Raw genomic sequence first — 7,461 nt, forward strand, 5'->3', positions numbered from 1 at the left:
GAGCGAGGTGCAGGGAGCAACACCGAGGGTTGCGATCCCGTTGCCGGTCCCGGGCTGGTACAGGCGCAACACTGAGGGTTGCAATCCGTTGCCGGTCATGAAAAAAAAAAGACAAAAAAAGGAAAAAAAAAAAATTATTGCCTTGCTATGAACTAAAACAACCTTTATCTCATTGAAGCTGGGCAATGACTTTGTCATTCTGTTGTTCACCATTCCCCCAGAGCTCACAAATTCTGCCCCATCCTGCTTTTTGACAGTCAGAGGGCCTCATAATTAAAGGGAGGTGAAATATGCATTGCTTTAATATATTCAAAATATTGTCACACTAACCATTAGTCTAACTGTGAGAACTCAGGACATATATGTAAAGCCCAAGAAGCCAGCAGGGATTAGACTTAGGCGAGACATGCCACCAAATTTCATCACACAAATATCTGGGTAGCTAGCTATTTCTTTCTTTCTTTTTTTTTTTTTTTTGATGGCTGGTCAATAAGAGGATCCAAAATCCATGACCTTGGTGTTATAACAACATGCTCTAACCAACTGAGCTAACCAGCCAGCCCCATGGGAAGTTCCCTGGAGGCAGGGGTCTATCTTTAATTCATTTATAGTTTTATCTTCAGCGTATGGGCCTCTCAGTCTATACATGTGAGTATTTTTCTCTAGGATAGACATCTGGAAAGAAAATTGCTAGGTAAAGATCATGCACAATTTTTAAATGTGTAATTTACTGTTAAGTAACCTCCAAAGAGGCTGAAACGTAGTGTATGGGTATCTTTTCTCTTACTCTTACTAATAATTCATCATGACACTCCTGGATTAAAAATTGGGATTTCATTGTTAAATGGTGTTTTTTTCTTATCTTTTTTGTAAAATAAAACACAGAATCATAGGTACTGCAAGCCACATAAAATAAATGTACAGCTTAATGAATGTTATAAAGTACACATCCTAGTAACCATCATCTAAATCAATAAACAGAGCGTTGACAGTCATGCCAAGCCCTCCACCTACACACTTCCACATCACAACTGTCTCTCTCCCCCAAAGTAAACACTATCCTGACTTTTGGAGGAACTGATTTTCTGCATTTCTTTATACTCTCATTGCTAAAGGTGTATCCCTAGACAGCCTATATTTTAAATCTAACATCTCTAAAAATTCTTTTAATTTTTTAATTTACTGGTTTCATCATTATCCCTTTCTTGTCTTTACAACTTATCTGTTGAAAAACATGTCATTTGACCTGTAACTTCCCACAGCATGGATTTTGCTGGTTGCATACTCAAGATGAAATTCAGCATATTCCTCCAGCCTCTGTATTTCCTGCAAATTGGCACCTGGATCCAGAGGTTTGATCAGGCTCAGTTTTACCCTTTTTGGCAAGACTTTTGGTGGTGATATGTTCTTTCATCAGGAAGCACATAATCTCTGGTTGTCTCTCTTTTGGTGAATAGCAATCAAGGATGCTCAAAGCTCAGGTCTATTAATTCTTTGGACCTTCTGAAATAGTAATGTTCTATTATGGATTTTCGCTAGTTAGCTGGAACACTCATCTAAAAAAGACACTCCTGGGCTGGCCCGTGGCTCACTTGGGAGAGTGTGGTGCTGATAACACCAAGGCCACGGGTTCGGATCCCATATAGGGATGGCCGGTTAGCTCACTGGCTGAGCGTGGTCCTGACAACACCAAGTCAAGGGTTGAGATCCCCTTACCGGTCATCTTTTATTAAAAAAAATAAAATAAAATAAAAATAAAAAAGACACTCCTCATTGTCTGCTATTTGGTTACTCAGCAGTACAGTTCATATAGGAAAGACAGAATAAATGCTTGGTGATTTTTCTTTATTTATGAATCTGCAAAATAATGAGTTATTTTCCTATCATCTCCCAAATGTGACAAAATAGTTTTGTTATCATTGTAAACTCATGGATTTAAGTAAATTTGATGAATTTTTATTCATTATAATCTTTATTCTTACTGAAACTCAAATTATCCCATTCTTGGCTAAGAAGAGCCTCTTTAATGTTACTCCTGAGCCTTATTTTACATAACCCTGGTAGTCTCTAATAGTTGCCTTGTGATCAAGTTCATCTTATAAAGGCCACCTGCAGTCTGACAAAGTTAGATATTTTAATTTGCTGTAGCAAAGAAACTGCACACCAAAGGACCTGGGGCGGGAGTGGCGTGGAAGACTCTCACCAAAGAAACAAATAGGATTATTACAGGATTAAGGAGAAGGAAAGGGTTTAGGTACAGTGTAAATGAAGCAGTGTTTGGTAGACTTCAAGGCAAGGCAGGGCCATAGGGCAGTGCGTAAAGGGGTTAACATCAAGCCTTGGCTGAGAAATGTATTCAGCGTCCCATTTCCATGGAAAGTACAAAATTAAGAGAGAAGTGGAATTTGTATCCCAAAACTTCTTGTCTGATGCTCTGCACTTGACCCTGAAATCAAGGTTGCTTTTCTGTATTGAAAAACTCGGTTCCCCTGGGAAGAATGTAATGTTTTATTCTTGCTGATATGATTTCAAATACAAAGTTTCTGAAAGTTGCAATTCGATAAAAGAGGGTTTCTCAGCACCTTGTCCTTTTGTTAGTTAACAAAAGGAGTTGCATGGATTCACACTAGCTATCTAGTGTGACAAGGCATTCTAGGCTCATCTTGTACAAGCTCTATGCCAGATCTGGAATTAGCTCTAAGGCTTACAATATACATCTTTACCTTATCACGGTCTGCCTTCAAATAATAATATGCTAATTCACATGTTGTATAAGAACCGTAAAACAGCACACTTGCATTTCCCCTCTCCCAGCCTCTGTGCTGTGGTCAAGCATTTCATGTCTATGCATGATATGAACCCCACAATGTGTGGCTGTTACTTTACTTTAAATAATGATCTTTAAAAGAAAGTTTTAAGTCAGAACAAAAGTTATTCACATTTACCCATGTATTTATCAATTTTGGCTATTTATTCCTTTACGTAGATGACCAGATTTTCATCTACTACCATTTTTCTTCTGCCCGAATCAATAAACATATAACATTTTTTGTGTGAAAGCTTTAAGTGATAAATTTTCTGAATTTTTGAATATCTGAAAAAGTCTTTATTTCTCCATTTTTAGAGGATTTTGTCTGTGTAAATAATTTTGGATTATTTTCCTTTCAGTACTTTCAAGATCTCTCTCCACTGTCTTCTAGTATGCAGTTTCTGTCAAGAGTCTTCTATTTTTCTACCCTTTTCCCTACGTACTTAATGTGTCTTCTCGTTGTTTTAAGATTTTTTTCTTAAACATGATTTTCAGCAGTTTGATCTTAATATGACTTTGCATGGTTCCCTCTAAGTTTTATTCAGCTTGGAGTTCACTGAGGTGCTTGGTTCTGTGGGTTTAAAGTTTTCAGACATTTTTCAGACATTATTTCTTCAAATACTTTTCCTGTCAATTCCCTCTCCTCTCCTATTTGTACTCCAATTATATGTATGTTAGACAGCTTGTTATTAACCTATGGGTGACCAATGCTCTATTCTATTTTTTTTCCCAGTCTTTTTTCTCTCCATGTTTCATTTTGTATAGTTTCTGTTGCTATGTCTTCAAGTTTATCTTTTTTTTTCGTTAGTCTAATCTTATGATAATCTCACTAAGTAGGTTTTTCATTTAATATTTAATGTGTCATCTCAAGTATTACTATGTGAATATTTTTTTACGTCTTTATTTTTTCTCATCATGCTTGTGTTTTCCTCTACCTTTCTGAGTATGTGGAACATAGTTATAATAGCTGTTTTATAATCCTTGTCTGGTAGTTCCATCATCTTTGTCATGTCTGGGTCAGTTGATTTCCTTTCTCTTAGTTATGGGCCATATTGTCCCGCTTTTGGTTAGATGCCTGGAAAATTATTTGGATGCTATGCACTGTAGGTTTTACACTTTTGGTTTCTGTATTTTGTTGTATTCCTTTAAAGAGAATTGTATTCTGTTTTGGCATGCACTTTAGGTTAGTTGGCATCAGATGAATAGTTTCAAGACTGACTTTTAAGCTGGTTTAGGATAGGTACAGGGCAACCTTTAGTCTAGGGCTAATTTAGCTCCACTGCTAAGGCAATAGCCTTCTAAGTACTGAATGCTGCAAAGTTTACCATTATGTCCACTCAGGCAGGTGAGAACACAAGCTATTCCCAGCCTATGCAATCACTGGGAATTGTCTTGCCTACTTCTTTTTGGTAGTTCTTTCTCAGGCCTTTGGGAGTTTCTTCTCACACATGCACAGATAAGTTCTCAAGGACTGGAGGGGTACCCCCTGCAGATTTCCACATTGCTCCCTCTCTCTTTCTTGCTCTGTCTCTTTCTGTAGCTTCCTCCTCTCTGAAACTGACCCACAAATTCTTGTTGAGTTGGCCTCTTTGAACCTCAATCTCTATCTCTTCCACTCCATAAGACCACTAGGCTCTGTTTGGATTCCTCTTCCTTGCACTACAACCCAGAAACTGATTTTAGGCAGCAAAATGGTGCAATCAAAGGACTCATCTTGATGTTTCCCTTCTCTCAAGAATCATGGTCTTGTGCTACATGTGGCCCAGTATTTGAAAACTTGTTTCATATGCATTTTGTCCAACTGTCTTATTGTTTAAAGCAGTAGGGCAAATACAGATCCTTGTCACTCCATTTCAGCCTGATGAAGCCCCCCCTTTTTTTTTCAATTTTTACATTTTCCTCTTTTCATTTTTTATCTCTCTTTAAATATTATCTGTTGAGATGATTTGCTTTTGTGTTCTTTCCAGGTTAGACATTTTCTTGAAAAGATTTTTTTTTTTATTCCTAATTCTTTCTGTCACCTCATTTCTGAATTTTTTAATGCCAGTAAATTTTATGTTATTTTATTTAGTATCCACAAAAACTCTCTGAAATAGGTGCTATTATACCTTCTTTTCAAAAGAGAAAAAATGAAGCTCTGTGAAGAAGAGTAACTTGCTCAGGATCTCCTAGCTCACATGTGGTGGAACCAGGTTTCAAATCCAGGCTTTTGGAGTTTCAACAGTCCATGTCTGTATTAGTCCTTTTGTGTTGCTATGACAGAATATCTGAGACTGTGTGATATAAAGAAAAATGAAATTTATTGCTAACAGTTTCTGAGGCTGGGAAGTCCAAAGTCTGTCTAGTGGTGGTGACAGTGACCCAGGTGTCTCACATTGTAAGATGGTGGAAGCAGAGAGAGCAGAGAGAGTGAAAGACAGACTCTCCTCTTCTTTTAAAGCCCTCAGAACCACGCCCCTGACCACCAGTTTTAATCCATTCACTACTGCACGCTCCTACAATCCAATCTCCTCTTTAAGGCTCCACCTTTCAATTACCATAATAGGATTTCCCACCCTCTTAACAGTCACAATGGGGGCCAAGTTTCTAATACATAAAACTTGGGGGACACAATTCAAGTTTCAATGAGTTCTGGGGGACATAATTCAATCCACTACAATGTCCTTAACCATTACGCACCATTGATTCTCTGAGAGGAAACATCGATGGAGAGCAAGGATTGGGATTGGGTGTTTAGAGAAGATGTGAGTCTATATCACTCCTATAAAGCCTTCCATTCCCATGCCCCCACCCACCTACCCTCACCCCCACCCCCACCTTTCCCTGTTTTGGCCTTTGTCAGACCTGTCAAAAGAAAGCAGCTTATGTGACTCAAATAGAGGTCAAAGGCTTTACTGAGCTGATGTACACTACCGCAACTCTCAGTCAAAGCAGGATTGGAGTTTTTATGGAGAAAAGAGGAGTACGTGTTCTTTGGTTTGTTCAGGCAGCAGGTTTTGTCTTCGTTGCTGAAAAATTTGTGGTTGGAATGGTTGGACATTATTTTCATTTGTCATGCCTCTTGCTCAGGATTACTGGTGCAATCCTATTCCAATGACTGTCAGAGCAGTTCTTTTAGGGGCAGCATACTTTCAAAGATAGCATTCTGGTATGTTGCTTAGTCTAGATTTGTGGGCAGATTAGACAGCAAAAAAATACTTTTCCTTTGCTGGGGTAAAGGAAAAATAGTTTTAGGTGGAAAGGGTCAAAGGCAAGGGAAACTGGAGACACTCTAGCGCATCTGTGTTAATTCTGTTGCAGACATTTCAAATCAAAAGTCTAACTCTTCTTAGGGCTGACACTGTCTCCCTTCTTTCTGCTTTGTGTCAGGTGGCACCCAGAAATGCTGGAATCTTCATGGCCAATGCCGCCATAGATGCACCAGGAAGGAAAAGGTCTACGTGTACTGCACAAATAGTAAGATGTGCTGTGTGAAGCCCAAGTATCAGCCAAAAGAAAAGCCACGGCCATTTTAAGTGCTTTGAAGCCTGAAGCCATGAAAATGGAGATGAAGCTATGCTGAGTCTTACCCCAGTGGATCCCTGAGCTCTATCAATAAACACCTCTGGCTGATCACTGTGCTTGTCTATTAGTGTACCCCAGCAGTTGTCAGGAGGTCCTTTTTCGGGTGGTTCAGAAAATCAAAACTATTCTTGTAATAATAATAAAACATCATTTGCCTTTTTAAATCTCCCTCTCTCACAAGTGTACAATGTAATTTTCTGGAATCTACATGACATATGATGGCATCATTGTTCTGGCAGCTAACAAAAGATGTGCATATGTGCTCTTGTGTTTCTAGAATTTTTTAAGGTAGAAGGTTTATGGTATACTCATAAGTATGCTTATTTTCAGAGATTAACTGAGTTTGTTCTCAGTAATTCTACTCTCTTCTTAAAAACTATCTTAGGTTATATTATCAATCTCTGTAACCGCACTGTCATCCAATAAGTGATTAATTTGAAGTTCCAAAACTTTCCTTGCATCACAACAAATAAGAATACTTTGCTGTCTTGGCTTGCAGAGGTATATTAACAGCCAGTCCAACTGCCTAACAGAGGAAAGGGTATGCTGTCCCTGAAGGAAAAATGATAATTATTCTAGTCTCTACAGCTCTTTTAAATACAATTTCTGGCGTACATACAATTTTAGAAATTACATGACATGCACAGAAGCAGGAAAATATGACCCATAAACATGAATTAATATAATCAAATAGAAGACCCAAAGATGGCACAGTTGTTGGAGTTAATAAATAGCTTTAAAATAACTACTATAGGGCCGGCCCGGTGGCGCACTGCTACAGTGCGCCGCTTGAGAGCGCAGTGGCGCTCCCGCCGAGGATTCGGATCCCACATACAGACTGGCCGCTCACTGGCTGAGCGAGGCGCGGGAGCAACGCCGAGGGTTGCGATCCNTGGCGTACATACAATTTTAGAAATTACATGACATGCACAGAAGCAGGAAAATATGACCCATCAACATGAATTAATATAATCAAATAGAAGACCCAAAGATGGCACAGTTGTTGGAGTTAATAAACAGCTTTAAAATAACTACTATAGGGCCGGCCCGGTGGCGCACTGCTACAGTGCGCCGCTTGGGAGCGCAGT

At 38.9% G+C, this 7,461-nt stretch overlaps 1 long non-coding RNA gene across 1 annotated transcript in view; it reads left to right on the plus strand.

The window, feature by feature from the left end:
• The window catches only part of LOC103602988, an 11,118-nt gene extending 4,581 nt beyond the window's left edge, over positions 1-6,537 (plus strand). Inside the window, exon 2 of the long non-coding RNA XR_551572.1 lies at positions 6,179-6,537. This is a non-coding gene — a long non-coding RNA (uncharacterized LOC103602988). The remainder of the gene's footprint in view (positions 1-6,178) is intronic.
• Positions 6,538-7,461: the final 924 nt, after the last annotated feature.

The sequence above is a fragment of the Galeopterus variegatus genome, unplaced genomic scaffold, assembly GCF_000696425.1.
Source record: "Galeopterus variegatus unplaced genomic scaffold, G_variegatus-3.0.2 Scaffold4397, whole genome shotgun sequence".
In the NCBI taxonomy this organism is placed as follows: Eukaryota; Metazoa; Chordata; class Mammalia; order Dermoptera; family Cynocephalidae; genus Galeopterus; species Galeopterus variegatus.